Source organism: Pelophylax lessonae (genome assembly GCF_965119305.1).
Source record: "Pelophylax lessonae genome assembly, chromosome: 5".
NCBI lineage: Eukaryota > Metazoa > Chordata > Amphibia > Anura > Ranidae > Pelophylax > Pelophylax lessonae.
In genome coordinates this window covers 489,573,789-489,592,754 of record NC_138772.1, presented here as the reverse complement: position 1 = coordinate 489,592,754, position 18,966 = coordinate 489,573,789, and positions in this window count along the sequence as shown.

Sequence of the window (18,966 nt, the reverse complement as noted above, 5' to 3'; positions counted from 1 at the left end):
TGAAGGGCCTTAAGGGCCGTGCCTTGCCATGCACCCAGAGGAGGAAGGGTGCAGCCATGCATGCCTAATTCAACATGGGATGCTGTCTCTGAAGCCCATAAACACATCCATGCATCGCCAACTGTCCCTCCTTGTCCGGCCTTCACGCTGTGTGGGGAGGTTCTGAGGGTGCTGCCTGGGGAAGCGAGCATAGAAGCCAGACTTCTGTGTTTACAAGTGACAGAAGAGCGGTAACAGTGAATATGGCCAACCCGGGGCCTATATAAAAGGTAGGGGCCTGGAGCTGCAGCTCCAATAGCCCCTACATTAATCTGGCCCTGAGGAGGAGGACGAGGTAGCCAACACTGCTTCTTTTCAAAAATTTTAAATGAGGGTACACCCCAAAAGAGTGAGAAAGAGCAAAAATGGAACAATGGGTGGGTAAGGTCGGTATCCATTGCTATTCTGCATAAGGTACGGAAAAGTCCCGTGGGATCCATGCCTGGTTCATTTTAATGAACGTGAGCTTGTCCACATTGTCTCTGGACAGGCGGCTGCGCTTGTCTGTTATAACGCCCCCAGCCGTGCTAAATACCCGTTCAGATAATACACTGGCTGCAGGGCACGCCAGCACCTCCAAGGCGTAAAGGGCAAGCTCAAGCCATGTGCCCAATTTGGAGACCCAGAAGTTGAAGGGGGCAGACCCGTCATTCACTACATGTAGGCGTGTGCACACATACTGCTCCACCATGTTGGTAAAATGCTGCCTCCTGCTAAGACGTTCCATCTGAGCTGCTGGTGCTGCTGTTTGTTGTGGCGTGCTGACAAAGCTTTTCCACATTTCGGCCATGCTAACCCTGCCTTCTGAGGTGCTGGCGGTGCCCTGGTTGCGTTGGCGACCTCCTCCTCCTCCTCCTCTGCCTTGTGCTTCCACTGTGGCCCCGCTGTCAGATGGGAATGCCAGCAGCATGGCGTCTACCAGCGTGCGCTTGTACTCGCGCATCTTGCGATCGCGCTCCAGTGAGTGAATTAAGGACGGTACGTTGTCCTTGTAACGGGGATCCAGCAGCGTGGCCACCCAGTAATCAGCACAAGTTAGAATGTGGGCAACTCGGCGGTCGTTGTGGAGACACTGCAGCATGTAATCGCTCATGTGTGCCAGGCTGCCCAGAGGCGACGAAAGGCTGTCCTCTGTGGGAGGTGTATCGTCCGTGTCCTCTGTATCCCCCCAGCCACGCACCAGTGATGGCCATGAGCTGGCCTGGGTGCCACCCTGCTGTGAACATGGTTCCATCTCCTCCTCCAGCTCCTCCTCCTCCTCATCCTCCTCATCCTCCAGAACTGTGCCCCTGCTGGACAATTGCGTCCCTGGCGTTTGCGTGTGCAGGAACCCACCCTCGGAGCCCCTTGCGAATGACTGCCCTGAAAGCCTTGGAAATGTTACCTCTTCATCCTCCTCCTCCTCCTCATCCTGTGCCACATCCTCTTCCATCATCGCCCGAATTGTTTTTTCAAGGAGGCATAGAAGTGGGATAGTTAAGCTGAGAACGGCGTCATTGCCACTGGCCATGTTGGTGGAGTACTCAAAACAGCGCAACAAGGCACACAGGTCTCGCATGGAGGCCCAGTTAAATTAAATAGCGGAATAGAAAATATGATCCAAAAAAAGTGTATGTATATCACACGTACACAACCACACTGGGCCCCAATTACTATTGTTTGTACCCCTAAAAGGCTAGATGAGGAGTAGGGGGAGTATGGAACAGGCAGCACCCTCAAACCTTCAGAAGTATGAGATGAACCCCAACAACTTGGAAAGGTGGATCTCTCTCACACGTACCGACACAGACTATCCCGCAATTCAATTGATCCTCAAAGGTTTTTATTGAATAGCGGAATAGGAAATATGATCAAAAAAAGTGTATGTATCTCGCACGTACACAACCACACTAGGCCCCAATTACTATTGTTTGTACCCCTAAAAGGCTAGATGAGGAGTAGGGGGGGTATGGAACAGGCAGCACCCTCAAACCTTCAGAAGTATGAGATGAACCCCAACAACTTGGAAAGGTGGATCTCTCTCACACGTACCGACACAGACTATCCCCCAATTTAACTGATCCCCAAAGGTTTTTGATTAAATAGCGGAATAGAAAATATGATCCCAAAAAAGTGTATGTATATCACATGTACACAACCACACTGGGCCCCAATTACTATTGTTTGTACCCCTAAAAGGCTAGATGAGGAGTAGGGGGAGTATGGAACAGGCAGCACCCTCAAACCTTCAGAAGTATGAGATGAACCCCAACAACTTGGAAAGGTGGATCTCTCTCACACGTACCAACACAGACTATCCCCCAATTTAACTGATCCCCAAAGGTTTTTGATTAAATAGCGGAATAGAAAATATGATCCAAAAAAAGTGTATGTATATCACACGTACACAACCACACTAGGCCCCAATTACTATTGTTTGTACCCCTAAAAGGCTAGATGAGGAGTAGGGGGAGTATGGAACAGGCAGCACCCTCAAACCTTCAGAAGTATGAGATGAACCCCAACAACTTGGAAAGGTGGATCTCTCTCACACGTACCGACACAGACTATCCCGCAATTCAATTGATCCTCAAAGGTTTTTATTGAATAGCGGAATAGGAAATATGATCAAAAAAAGTGTATGTATCTCGCACGTACACAACCACACTAGGCCCCAATTACTATTGTTTGTACCCCTAAAAGGCTAGATGAGGAGTAGGGGGGGTATGGAACAGGCAGCACCCTCAAACCTTCAGAAGTATGAGATGAACCCCAACAACTTGGAAAGGTGGATCCCTCTCACACGTACCGACACAGACTATCCCCCAATTTAACTGATCCCCAAAGGTTTTTGATTAAATAGCGGAATAGAAAATATGATCCCAAAAAAGTGTATGTATATCACACGTACACAACCACACTGGGCCCCAATTACTATTGTTTGTACCCCTAAAAGGCTAGATGAGGAGTAGGGGGAGTATGGAACAGGCAGCACCCTCAAACCTTCAGAAGTATGAGATGAACCCCAACAACTTGGAAAGGTGGATCTCTCTCACACGTACCAACACAGACTATCCCCCAATTTAACTGATCCCCAAAGGTTTTTGATTAAATAGCGGAATAGAAAATATGATCCAAAAAAAGTGTATGTATATCACACGTACACAACCACACTAGGCCCCAATTACTATTTTTTGTACCCCTAAAAGGCTAGGAGTAGGGGGAGTATGGAACAGGCAGCACCCTCAAACCTTCAGAAGTATGAGATGAACCCCAACAACTTGGAAAGGTGGATCTCTCTCACACGTACCAACACAGACTATCCCCCAATTTAACTGATCCCCAAAGGTTTTTGATTAAATAGCGGAATAGAAAATATGATCCCAAAAAAGTGTATGTATATCACACGTACACAACCACACTAGGCCCCAATTACTATTGTTTGTACCCCTAAAAGGCTAGGAGTAGGGGGAGTATGGAACAGGCAGCACCCTCAAACCTTCAGAAGTATGAGATGAACCCCAACAACTTGGAAAGGTGGATCTCTCTCACACGTACCAACACAGACTATCCCCCAATTTAACTGATCCCCAAAGGTTTTTGATTAAATAGCGGAATAGAAAATATGATCCCAAAAAAGTGTATGTATATCACACGTACACAACCACACTAGGCCCCAATTACTATTGTTTGTACCCCTAAAAGGCTAGGAGTAGGGGGAGTATGGAACAGGCAGCACCCTCAAACCTTCAGAAGTATGAGATGAACCCCAACAACTTGGAAAGGTGGATCTCTCTCACACGTACCAACACAGACTATCCCCCAATTTAACTGATCCCCAAAGGTTTTTGATTAAATAGCGGAATAGAAAATATGATCCAAAAAAAGTGTATGTATATCACACGTACACAACCACACTAGGCCCCAATTACTATTGTTTGTACCCCTAAAAGGCTAGATGAGGAGTAGGGGGAGTATGGAACAGGCAGCACCCTCAAACCTTCAGAAGTATGAGATGAACCCCAACAACTTGGAAAGGTGGATCTCTCTCACACGTACCGACACAGACTATCCCGCAATTCAATTGATCCTCAAAGGTTTTTATTGAATAGCGGAATAGGAAATATGATCAAAAAAAGTGTATGTATCTCGCACGTACACAACCACACTAGGCCCCAATTACTATTGTTTGTACCCCTAAAAGGCTAGATGAGGAGTAGGGGGGGTATGGAACAGGCAGCACCCTCAAACCTTCAGAAGTATGAGATGAACCCCAACAACTTGGAAAGGTGGATCTCTCTCACACGTACCGACACAGACTATCCCCCAATTTAACTGATCCCCAAAGGTTTTTGATTAAATAGCGGAATAGAAAATATGATCCCAAAAAAGTGTATGTATATCACACGTACACAACCACACTGGGCCCCAATTACTATTGTTTGTACCCCTAAAAGGCTAGATGAGGAGTAGGGGGAGTATGGAACAGGCAGCACCCTCAAACCTTCAGAAGTATGAGATGAACCCCAACAACTTGGAAAGGTGGATCTCTCTCACACGTACCAACACAGACTATCCCCCAATTTAACTGATCCCCAAAGGTTTTTGATTAAATAGCGGAATAGAAAATATGATCCAAAAAAAGTGTATGTATATCACACGTACACAACCACACTAGGCCCCAATTACTATTGTTTGTACCCCTAAAAGGCTAGGAGTAGGGGGAGTATGGAACAGGCAGCACCCTCAAACCTTCAGAAGTATGAGATGAACCCCAACAACTTGGAAAGGTGGATCTCTCTCACACGTACCAACACAGACTATCCCCCAATTTAACTGATCCCCAAAGGTTTTTGATTAAATAGCGGAATAGAAAATATGATCCCAAAAAAGTGTATGTATATCACACGTACACAACCACACTAGGCCCCAATTACTATTGTTTGTACCCCTAAAAGGCTAGGAGTAGGGGGAGTATGGAACAGGCAGCACCCTCAAACCTTCAGAAGTATGAGATGAACCCCAACAACTTGGAAAGGTGGATCTCTCTCACACGTACCAACACAGACTATCCCCCAATTTAACTGATCCCCAAAGGTTTTTGATTAAATAGCGGAATAGAAAATATGATCCCAAAAAAGTGTATGTATATCACACGTACACAACCACACTAGGCCCCAATTACTATTGTTTGTACCCCTAAAAGGCTAGGAGTAGGGGGAGTATGGAACAGGCAGCACCCTCAAACCTTCAGAAGTATGAGATGAACCCCAACAACTTGGAAAGGTGGATCTCTCTCACACGTACCAACACAGACTATCCCCCAATTTAACTGATCCCCAAAGGTTTTTGATTAAATAGCGGAATAGAAAATATGATCCCAAAAAAGTGTATGTATATCACACGTACACAACCACACTAGGCCCCAATTACTATTGTTTGTACCCCTAAAAGGCTAGGAGTAGGGGGGAGTATGGAACAGGCAGCACCCTCAAACCTTCAGAAGTATGAGATGAACCCCAACAACTTGGAAAGGTGGATCTCTCTCACACGTACCAACACAGACTATCCCCCAATTTAACTGATCCCCAAAGGTTTTTGATTAAATAGCGGAATAGAAAATATGATCCCAAAAAAGTGTATGTATATCACACGTACACAACCACACTAGGCCCCAATTACTATTGTTTGTACCCCTAAAAGGCTAGGAGTAGGGGGAGTATGGAACAGGCAGCACCCTCAAACCTTCAGAAGTATGAGATGAACCCCAACAACTTGGAAAGGTGGATCTCTCTCACACGTACCAACACAGACTATCCCCCAATTTAACTGATCCCCAAAGGTTTTTGATTAAATAGCGGAATAGAAAATATGATCCCAAAAAAGTGTATGTATATCACACGTACACAACCACACTAGGCCCCAATTACTATTGTTTGTACCCCTAAAAGGCTAGGAGTAGGGGGAGTATGGAACAGGCAGCACCCTCAAACCTTCAGAAGTATGAGATGAACCCCAACAACTTGGAAAGGTGGATCTCTCTCACACGTACCAACACAGACTATCCCCCAATTTAACTGATCCCCAAAGGTTTTTGATTAAATAGCGGAATAGAAAATATGATCCCAAAAAAGTGTATGTATATCACACGTACACAACCACACTAGGCCCCAATTACTATTGTTTGTACCCCTAAAAGGCTAGATGAGGAGTAGGGGGAGTATGGAACAGGCAGCACCCTCAAACCTTCAGAAGTATGAGATTGTGTTCACTGTACCCCACAAAGATTGAGTTCACTGCACCCCACAATGATTGTGTTCACTGCACCCCACAAAGATTGTGTTCACTGCACCTCACAAAGATTGTGTTCACTGTACCCCCCAAAGATTGTGTTCACTGCACCCCACAAAGATTCTGTTCACTGTACCCCACAAAGATTGTGTTCACTGCACCCCAAAAAGATTGTGTTCACTGCACCCCAAAAAGGATGTTGTTCACTGCACCCCAAAAAGGATGTTGTTCACTCCACCCCAAAAAGATTGTGTTCACTGCACCCCACAAAGATTGTGTTCACTGCACCCCAAAAAGATTGTGTTCACTGCACCCCAAAAATGATTTTGTTCACTGCACCCCAAAAAGGATTTTGTTCACTGCACCCCAAAAAGGATGTTGTTCACTCCACCCCAAAAAGATTGTGTTCACTGCACCCCACAAAGGATTTTGTTCACTGCACCCCAAAAAGATTGTGTTCACTGCACCCCAAAAAGGATGTTGTTCACTGCACCCCAAAAAGGATTTTGTTCACTGCACCCCAAAAAGATTGTGTTCACTGCACCCCACAAAGGATTTTGTTCACTGCACCCCACAAAGATTGTGTTCACTGCACACCAAAAAGGATTGTGTTCACTGCACCCCAAAAAGATTTTGTTCACTGCACCCCAAAAAGATTGTGTTCACTGCAGCCCAAAAAGATTGTGTTCACTGCAGCCCAAAAAGATTGTGTTCACTGCAGCCCAAAAAGATTGTGTTCACTGCAGCCCAAAAAGATTGTGTTCACTGCAGCCCAAAAAGATTGTGTTCACTGCAGCTCACACACAGAAAAATGGATGTGGATCACTGACACCTGCCTATCTCCAATCCCACACCACACAGCAATATCGATTGTAGTTTGTAGAACACAGTTTCCCTAAAATTCAGCAGACTCTGTCCCTAACAGGATTGAGAAGAGATCGTAGATCAGGATTGAGTGCAGATTCACCCCACCCCCCACACAGCAATATCGATTGTAGTTTGTAGAAGACACTGACCCTATAATTCAGCAGACTCTATCCCTAAAATGCCTACAACTCGCCCTGCCTAAACACTCCGACCTGTCCCTCAATTCTATCCGGACACAAATGGTTTTTTCCTGCCTATCTTTCCCTAATCAGCAGCCAGCACGTTGATGTGTGCTCTGTCCCTGAATCTAAGCAGCATAATGACGCCGCTGCGGCTGCCTCGAACTTATAAAGACTTGGTCACATGCTTCAGACGGCCAATCACAGCTACTGAGACATTTGCAGGCATGGCTGGGATGGCTTAAGGCACACCAGTTAAACGATTGTTGATTGGCTGTTGAAAGCCCGCCATGAAAAGAGCGCCAAAGCATGCAAAACCCGGAAATAAAACGACCGAACACGGATTTTTACCCGAACATACAGTAAAGTGTCCGTGTCCGTGTTCGGGTACAAAAAATCCAATTATTCGGTACGAACACGAATAATACAGTCCGTGTTCGCTCAACACTAATCGGCACCCAACAGCCATGCTATGTGACACACTGTGACAGAGAACCTGCTGACTTCTGTCTGTGTGTTATAGAGGGTGACAAAGTAATGTACAGTGCAGTAAATCAATAGTTGCCAATATTCCAAAAAAGTTTTTAGGGACACCTTTTTTCTGTGTTTCCATAAAGTTGCTGTAGGCAAAGCATGTACTTTAATTGGGGGCGGCACATTCATTTATTATGGACGTGGTCCTACAAGAAGGTTAATCATGTGCTTCCATCAGGGATCTGACAGCAATGAAATAGTTAATCATGTCCAGCCACCAGGCCAGCAAAGATCTTCTAGCAATAATAAGGTTAATTATGGCTCTAACCACCAATAAGATCCCTGGTGGCTAGAGACATAATTAACTATTTCTTTGCTGTCAGATACCTGATAGAAGCACATGATTAACCATTGTTTTGATAGCCGATCCCTTGTGGAAGTGCATGAATATATATATATATAGCTATTAAAGGGGTAAATGTACATTTTCACCAGGGATCTGATAGCAATAAAATGGTTATTAATCATGACTTCCAAAATACAGATCTTCTACAAACAAAGGGTTAATCACACACTTCCAATCCATCTGCCAGCAATAAAAGGGTGAATGTCCAGTCACCAGGGATCATCTTCTAGGAATGAATGGACACAGCACCCTCTCGCCCCCAACAAAATACTGCCTGAAATGTGCCCCCCTTCTCTCATGACAACTCTGTGGCCAAACACCTCATCTCTATTACTGTAGTAGTTACCTTCACACCATCTTCTTCCACATTCGCTTATGCTGGCAGGAGTACAGTACGTGATGAGGGCAGACCTGGAGTGTTTTAGCTGCCCACTCGTGCATAGGCAATGCTTCTTTTCAGAACTTGAAGCCTATACCTGATTAGTAAAAACGTTCCCCTTCTGTACAGCGGCTACTAATGGAAGGGAGAGGTACTGCAAGTCTATATCAATAGACTGTCAGGCTGAGCTGCCGTGTGCTCGGCTGGAATTGGCTCACACATAAGCGAGTTCTGTATTTCCAGGATAACGGCCAGGAAAAAGATGGGACATTGAGAGCTTTCCCTCTCCTCCTGGACTCGGTCAGCTGCCTGCCTCTCCATCTCTCTCACGCTGAGAATCTGATTACTAACTACTGAATGGGGAGCTCAGAGCTGAATGAAAGAAGATCACTCCGCCGGGGTATGACAATGGGCAAGCTGCAGCGGGAGACGGCTGGGACTTTAAACAGCTGGGACATGTAGAGCAGGCATGGAATGCACTGCGCATGCGCCCGAAAATGAAAAAAAAGTCCCTCCACTCTCACCATTACAGATCACCATAGAGGGGCCCAGAAAATAGTAGTAATAATCCCCCCCTAAGCTAGAGGTAGCGGCTAAGTGGGGTGTAATTTAGAAAGCCTGTTTTTTAAAAATTCTGCACTGACTGTGAGGTTGCCCGGGCCCCCCTGCAGAGCTCAGTACTCCGGGCCCGGTACAACAGGGCCGGTTGTACTGGCTTATCAGCGGCCCTGCTTGGAGGAATTGTTTATTTGTATTTAAGAGCAGCGCTGATATTCACATAATCTACTATTTAAAGGAACACACCACCTTTATATCAGCAGCAGCCTATCACCATAAGTTATTCTAATTTCTACTTACCTTAGCGCGGGCACTTTCACATTTTAGTATGGTGTATGTTGGAAGAGACTCATTTATTCATCTATTCCTACGTTTGGCCTATCATAAACAGGATTTTCTGAGATCATTCCCCATTGCTTTTCTGCCATTCCATCCTTAATTTTTCACCATTTTGATTTTTCCATAGCCAGTCATTGCCTTTATTGGTAGTCTGTCCTCATTGGTAGTAGTCTTTACCCTATGGTTTGTTTTTATTTTATATTTAATATAGTGTATTTTGGACCCCAGTCATCTTAAATTACTAACATTTTTTAAAAACCTTTTTTTTTTCTTTCTCAACAACAATGGCAATAGTAGGCTCAGTCAGGCTTGCAATTTGTATATATTATCATTTATAATTATTTTTCATGATTTTTTACAATAACTTTAATAATTTTCATGCTTTGACGCCTTCATATAGGTAGCTGTTCTTTCCCAGCAAGTATCAACAACTGAATGTGTTGTATATAATATAATTATAATTTTCTACCATATTTCTTAATACCACTATCTTCAAATATCTAAAAGAAAAGGACTGAACAACAAATATACAGCAGATTTTGGGTGATTGTGTATATATACTATTTATTTTTATTTTTTTCCTCACCCATTGCGCAGTCCATCACCTTTGCAAAAGATAATTCCACGGCAACATTTATTTTGTGATGCCGGGGCTTGTTCATCTATAGTGACGCTATCATACAATGGCTTCCGGAAGCCCTCTGGGTCTGCAGGAGCAGGAAATTATGTCTGCGGTTCATTGCGGCCGGTATTCCAGCTTCCCGTTTTTGCCTAGCGCATATGACGCAACCTGGCATCACCGAAAGTGATGTTTGTGTGTCACAGGGCCAGCATCTGCAATACACAACGCGGTCACAACCTGGTGATTCAGCCTGCGTGCATTCCAAAGGCCAGCCGCCAGCTTTCAATGACGATCTCCATTACTATGAGTACCCTTTTAGCCCTTGCATTAGGTAATAACAAACACTTCACTCCCCTGAGGAAGAGGCAGGTCCTCAAAATGTGTTAGCCAGTCGCTGCAAAGACTTCATACCTGTGAGGCGCCTATCCAGATGCTACAACAATATTGATTGATATGCCTTTATGTCATCTTCGTTTGTGAGTATATATCTGCACTTACTCTAAATAACATTTTATTTTAGGTAATGCGCTAGGCCGGTGTTCCCTCTGTTTTTTTTCTTGTTACTAGGCAATAACAGCCTGGCGCCACCTGTACATCCCCGGTTCATTATACTGTACGTTCTATTGAACGTTCTGTGATGTGAGTATACCTTGATATGACAATTGCTTGGTGACACACAGTGCATTGATACTTGTAGGCCTTGAACTAAACATTTGCTTTTATTTTAAAGTTACAATTGTAAACCTAGTCTTTTAATTATATATATATATATATATATATATATATATATATATATATATATAGTACATATAATGTATATATAATGTTTTTTTGTGGTGCAAAAGATTCGCTCATGTGTATTTGTATGTGTATTTTTATTTAACCACCCACATGTCTTGATTCCATTAGCCCGCTCATTGTAGGTAGGGGCCTTAATTAGAGGTCACATGGGATTTTTGCATTATATAAAGATCAGCTACCTGCATTCCAAACTCAGCTCTGAAGAAGAGGGGACACCCCTCGAAACACGTCAGCTTTATTTGAACTTTTTTATTCCACAACTGTCCCTAGCCAGCAGACTTTGCGGAGTGGAGCATTCTGTGAACTTTGTACACACATTTTGCTTGACATTTTCATCCCATTTGTGAATATAATACCTATATTTTTTTAACCAATAAATTGTTGCAAAGGTAATGTGCTACGCTGGTGCGTCCTCTGTTTTTTTCTTTTTGTTCTATTTGGGTTTCCCTGACCTGTTATGAGTGGCAGCACAGCCAATGTGGGGGCTGAACCAGTGGAGACATACGTTTTCAATCAGCCGCACAGCAAGTTCTCAAGTGCAGAAATATTAGCTTCTTCTTTTCACTTTCATATGTATGTGAGAACATGCCGCTTTATTGATGCCCCCTTTAGGGGACAGGTCCATGATGTCCTGTGCTCCCATGTAATCATCAGTCTATTGGGCTGAATGACAATGGGTCTACATGCAATGTTTGTAACCTCCTGCACTGCCATTTGAATGCACAGTTAAATGGCTCACGTCAGATAACAATGCACCTAGGGAGTCTGTGCAAGACTTACCCACACCAAACTATGCCAAAGAAAAACGGAATGTCAGTGATAGATTTTTACATTTAGTTCTGATTCTGCTACTGATTTTCAGATTAAAAAAAAAAAAAAAAAAAAAAAAGGAAACGTCATGCAATTTTCCCCCTGTACAAACAATCTTGAGTATCTCCAATAGCTTTTTATGATAGCTATGCAATATGTGTCAACATCATAATTATTTTAATTAACTATGCATCAGCAAGCCCAGGAGACAGTCATAGCATTTACCTTCCTCTTCATTTACTCGGTTTATGATATTGGACTGAAATAACCCGGAGCTCCTTTGGCAGGCACATCCTAGAATGCAGCCTGTAATTTGCTTACTTGGCGTGAATGCCTAGATCTTCTATATGTCTGTGTGCAGTGAAGGATAGCAAATCTCTTTCTTGAAAAACTAAGCTTGCTGAGGAATCCTTAGCATCCAACACTGCCTTTTAAACCCAGTTATACCTCTGTTGAACACTTAGTCCAACATGTAAAACTTAAAGCCTTGATTGATGCTGTTCCTTATACAATGATCTTTTGATAGAAATATCATTCCACTGTAGCCAGGTTGTGCACGTTGACCATCATCTAACCTCTTATGTCCCTTAAGTTGTTTTTTCTTTTTTTTCTTAACAAAGTTTCAGATTTTTTTTTTTCTTTTAAAGATGGCAAGATCTAGGGGTTTCCCAAAGAAAGAATTCCATTTATCTGTAACAAATTGTGAATTAAAACTCTTTAAGAGACTATTAACTGCTTCAGCCGTCTCTACGCTGTAGCACAGCCAGGTTCTAGTTTCCCACCTCTCACTTCTGGTTGGGGCCACAGTACTGAGTTCAAATTGCTCTCTGATTGTAAAAAGAAAAGCCAATATAACAGTTTACATAAGTAGATCTCTCCATAACAATTCTGGAAAAACACGACTCTTGTCAAATCTTAACCCACAGCAATCTTCTCTTTGGCTTGGCTAATGAAAGACGGGGGGTACACGAGCATTCATGTTTTTCCTCTGCTCCATAAAAAAGTACCAATCAGAAATCTGCTAAACTTACCAGAAATGCTACAAGATAATTGTACGTATCTTCTTTAGAACTAATAAAAACTGTGAAGGGGTGTCTGGATACAACTAGATTGAATAATTTTGGTAATCTATGTAACGTGATTGAACAAAGATTACATAGTCAGATTGTAACATACTGTATGGTGAGCTTTAGGCTGGGTTCACACTTGCGCGATGAAAGACATCGCATGTGATTCTACAAACTGTATGGCTGAAATCACATTGTATTCGCACCAAAATGGTGCAGGACCCTTTTTTTGGTCCACACTGGAATCGGATTGCATGGGTGTTCACACTTATGCAATCTGATTCCTGCACCATTTGACAGTTCGCACTGCGATCTGCGAACCGATCTGGGGGTGTCATTAACTTTACATTGACACCCCCAGCAGGTCGCAGATGTCAGTGTGAATCAGTGTGCGATTCAGGTACGATGTGGGAACAACAATGAATCGCAGGGTTTCCCGCATCCCACCAATGTGAACTGGGACTCAAAGCCCAAAACCTAAAAGTCTCCTGTAACAATAATGAGAGTGTAAAACTAGTAGTACCCTAAACCAGTGGTCCTCAACCCTGGTCCTCGGGGCCCACTAACAGGCCAGATTTTAAGTATTACCTTGGGGAGATGCATGCTAGAATACTGCAATCACTGAGCAGCAAATTAGATCACCTGTGATGGAATTTAGTTATCTTGCAAACCTGACCTGTTAGTGGGCCCCGAGGACCGGAGTTGAGGACCACTGCCCTAAACAGTATGCAGACTCTGGAAAACCTCTTAAAGCAGCAAAGTAATTAAATCCCATTAGCAGCATGTCCCCTTACACCATAGCCTAGTTTAGAGTTTAACTCTAGTCATTTTTCATAATTGGTACTGTGATAAAGATATCTGCATACACACATGGCAAAACAATGTGTAAGAGAATAACAACCATTTTATTATAAACCATGCCTATGCTATAGCATTCAGCAGGTGAATTGGTCATAGTCCATGTCCTAAATGATATATGCATACCATTTTTATCATGTTTTATCTCTATCAAATCATAATTTCATTTAGGTAAATCATATGTTGGTTGTCAAATTGTAAAACCGTGACATCTGTATATATAGATATAAAATGAATAACTAGCATTAAGGGAGTGTCCCCTGAAGTATAATAAAACACTTCAGCTCTCTTACTTCACACCCCTCAGTCTTTTTTATTGGGTGGGGGTTGGCTCAGTAACACCTATGCGTAGGATCACAAAAAGATGCTGCTCTTGGCAGCTGAAGCACTCCTTTGACATCGAAACTGCTGACGATAATCTACGATAATAAATACTCTAAATAGGAAATTGGGAATTCCTACCTGATTGAAGAAAGCTACCATAATTTAAACTCGGTGCATTTCTGTCTGGGTGTAGAGGCAAGTGTCACAGACATTTCTTAAAATCCCAAATTGCTACAGCAGATGCTGTGAACAATGCATGTTTCCATTAAAACACATGGTGGCGGCTACTGTATGTGAAAGGGTTAACTGCACAGTTAACTAACCCAAGTGGCGATCACTCTCCATCTGCTAGTGCCTAAATTTATTCTATGAGCTGAAAAATGTCTGTGGAGGGTATAAATGAGACTATAACATTCAGGTGGCAGTGGTATGATCTGAGACTTCAACTTCCACCCCTCCTTTGTTTTTTTTTGGTTTGTTTTTAATACCTTGTAAAGAAATGTTTACTCACCTTAATGCACCTTCCATCTCCCTCCCCAAACCCTTTTCGAGTGTGGAAGACCAGTTGACCAGTAATGCAGATGTCCTCTTTTGTTGTTTTTTCCAGTGAGACTTCTCTTTTGGATCCTGAGAGGACACCACCACTGGACAACCAATAATGAGTGCTCAAGTCATGCAGGCTTTGCAGGCATCGACACTGACTCCAGTACACAGAAGAAGCGAGAGACTGGAACTTCACATGATCACAGATTTAGATGAGTGAAAGGGGCATCCAGTTTTGTTTTCCTAATGTTTGCAATTAATTATGCTGGCCATACATGGCTTGATTTTCTAACAATTGCTAAAAATGTAGATATAAAATGTTACAATTATAAAAAAAAGAAAATAATTCACTTTTTCCTAGCATTCTTGCTGACTTAATAGTAGTTTTGACACAATTTCAATGCATTGGTCAGCTGCTGCCATGAAAATGATCAAACATTTGTATTTATATATATATATATATATATATATATATATATATATATATATAGAGCGCTTTGGATGTGTAATCCCCATCCTCTGCCTTTAAAAAGTCCAGGACAGTTACATCATGTGCATCCCCAAACACGATTAAAACCTCTCCGATTAATCAGGTGATGATCTATACACAGTCCATGATTCCTGTCACCACACCTCTTGAGGAGCCGCTCCCTATGGATCTTGCACTCACCAGATCACTGTGAAAAAAACACCAAGCAAAGGGCCTTTTTTCCTATATATTCATCCAAAGATCTTCTTCCCATCAGAAGCCACTCTCGTGTCAGAGAAAATACAATCACATAGTGTAACTGCGTTTAAAAAGTTTATTTATCTCAAACTCCCCTGTTTAAAATGCACTTTCAAGATAAAACAAATCAATTGGCATGTAAACAACGTTCCTGTACACAGCACACTTCTTTTGCTCTTACCATCTTTCAGGTAGTGTGGAAGCAGTGAATCCCAGGCTGAGCTCAAAGCTGCTGCTGATTGTGGTCGCTGAGTGATCATGCCCTAACGCGTTTCGTCATCGACTTAATCAGAGGGCCCATCATAATCGGATGATTATATAGGGGAAAAAAACCCTTTACTTAAGGCCCTTTTTTCACAGTGATCTGGTGAGTGTAAGATCCATAGGGAGCGGCTACTTACGGGGTGTGGTGATGGGAATAACGGACTGTGTATAGATCATCACCTGATTAATAGGAGAAGTTTTGATCGTATTTGGGGATCCACATGGTGTAACTGTCCTGGACTTTTAAAAGCATAGGATGTGGATTACACATCCATAGCACTGCTAATGCTGGCTTCTATTGTGCATAGATATGACAAGTGCAGCATAAAAAATATTTTTTGAAGACCTTCAGGAAAACAAAATATTAGGAGAACATAAATAAATTGCAAGATTCAAACTACTTTTCTGAATAGAAGAAAGTTTATTAAAATATCATAAAAGCATTGGATAAGAAGAAACAAATCCTGGAAAGAAAGATACAGACCACAATAACTAATGACCTGCCTCAAAGCCCTGTTATACAAGGTTGGAGCTGTATTTATAAAGTTCAGTAGATGAAATGATGGATTAATGGAAAAGAAAGCAAGGACATATCCAACACAAAGGCAATCACAGGAATAATGAAAGAGTGACGCAAAGAAATGTTTCACAACACTAATTGATATACATCCTGACATTACAATAGCCCTTCAGAAGAGTTATTTAACCCCTTATGTGCAAGAGGGGGTTTATAGTAGAAATGGGAAACCTGTTACCCTTAAGCTGGGCAACTTTAAGTCCAGAAACTTCCTGCTGACTAGCTGCATTGAAGGTTTTAGCTCTTCAACTGCTGGCTGGTTTAAAGAGGGGTCATAGAGAGGAGCACATTGTATTTAGACTTTCTGTGGCTTGTCAAGAAAATCCATTTAAAGCTAAACTCCAGGCAAGCAGCCAACGCAGATTTTAAATACATTTGGCCTTGTTCACCGCGAGTGTACTCCAGCATACATCCGAGAGAGGGCCGTGCTTTCCCACACAGGGATGCAGAGATGTTCCATGCATCCCCATGCAGGCAAGGCATGTGCAGCTGCTGCATCTCTATCGACCTGCATGGGACTGCCTGAACACTGCACAGGCATAACTCCCAACTGTCCCTAATTTTGAGGGACTGTCCCTGATTTGGAAACAAAGTCCCTCTGTCCCTCTTTCCTCCTCATTTGTCCCTCTTTTTGGACTGATCTATATAGTTGTATATAAAATGCACTATTTATCTTACAAAATGTGTTTTCCAGTGCCAACCCTTTCATTCAACTTTCAAATTGCTGCATTTGTAAATTTCAAAAGCCAGTATAAAGGAATAGTAGTTGCAAAAAAAAAAAAAAAAAGCACTCGGAGCTTTACCTAATCATTTTTTTGTATATTTCTCCTTTAAGGGGGCGTGGCAAGGGGTGTGTCCTATGGCAGCATACTTTTGCTAATAGGTGTCCCTCGTTTCCATCTCAAAAAGTTGGGAGGTATGCACAGGTGTTCGGTGTATCCCCATGCAGGTAAACACAGTCCTCACTTGGGTGTATTCTGTAGTACGCCCTTGTGAATGAGGCCCAAATGTCCAGGCTGTTCATCCAGTCTGGGGATACATACATCTGTGCCAGACAATACAGCCAGATCATCCCTAAATGCAGCAGCAGCATCAAAGCTTGATACAGTACATACCTCCAGCCTGCTGATTGGACAGTGCAGGAGCAGCAGAACAGTGATGAGTCATGGTCACACTGCTCACTCTACTCCTGCCAGCACATATGCATTGTATTACAACCTGATTGGCTCACAGTGTTGACTCTCCCAGTCTCAGTGAATCTGTAAGGTGGATTACAGGAGGCTGATATCAAGGTAAATTGCAAATTAGTTGCTTTTCAAAATATATTTACTGACTTTTAATGAATAAATAACTGCATTAATTGGTGCTTCCATATCTGCCCGAAGTTTAGCAGTGAAAAAGTCACACAGGCTTGGGCTTAAAGCGTAACTCCACTTTTGTTGAGAAAAAAACATTCCCCTCTGGGTGATCTCTGTACATTACATGGATTTTAGCAAACTTTTTTGCAGATTCCTACCTTTTGTTATTCTGAAGAAATAATTGTTTGTTCCTCTGTGCCTCTGTGCTGAGTGGGTCTAATGGGAGTGGTTTTATAATTATCTAACAGCTGTGGCAGCTGCAGAACTCCAATGAGGAAAGCGGCAGGGCCTGCATCCCTTTAGACGTGTTCCTATTGGGAGTATCTCACCAAAAATTACATTTTTGTTGCAGGGGATGTCAGAAATCTGACTTGTATCTTAGGCAGACTTCTGGGAAAATCAGTGAGCCAATCACACAAGCAGGAAATGATGTTTCTGGGGTGTGGTCAGTATACATTCTGTGTACAGAACAGCTCCAGGTAGACATATTGCATTGCATTTTCAGAACAGCTGCAGATTGAAAAGGAAAGGTCATTTTTAATATCATTCAATTACAATATGATTTGTGTCGCAATTTTATACGCTATATTATTTTTTCTTTACTTGCTATTTTTATTTCCCCCACGAAAGTGGAATTAAGGACCATGTCTTACGATACTGTTACTGACGACAACTTGCCAGCAACTTGCTTGCTATAAAGGGCACTTGCCCTCAATAGGTCAATGCAGTGACATTTTGCAGTGCTTGAGGGACTGACACTTTGCGAATTTGGCTTTGCGAATGTTTCACTGTGAAAGCAAGTATTTTCACTGCACTTTTTAGCAATCCTATAACTAGTGACAACCTACCAGCAACAGTATGGCTAACAGGGATTGCAGATGTGCCATGGCCCTTAGCAAAATATTAGGGGGGTAAAAGGTTGTTCCTCTTTTGATTTTTCTATTTATATTTTTTTCTTGTTTAAGGCTAAAGTACATAGGTTTCTAGCTGCGTGCTTGCTGATCTGATGCGGTTTGCAGGACTCGTTGAACTGTACAGGAAGTGCTCCTTCCATGTGCAGTGAAAGGCAATGTCCTGTCCACTTGCATCAGCTTGTTCAGTAGCAAGCACACTGTTCATAGAGTAAAATTCAGTCAATGACTAGTATTACATCAACTCCGGTAAGCCAGAAACTGTGCATCTGGAATCACAGTGTTATAGAGGTGTAGCCAAACATCAATGTACATTTATGCTGTCAGTCAGGGATCTGCACAGGTTTCTCGCATGCACTCCAAGATCAACCACAATTGATCTATTATATGTATTTAACCTACAGATGCAGATCCATTTTCTATTTATGAAAAAAAAAAGTTAGCATTGCTAGGCAACCACAAAGATTTGTTAAGATGTTGAAAATATCTTGGTGAATGATTACAAACCCTTCCAGTGCTTGATTGTGACCAATATGAAGCCATACCATAGCTCCCAACTGTTTCTGATTTTGATGGACCTTCCCTGATTTGGA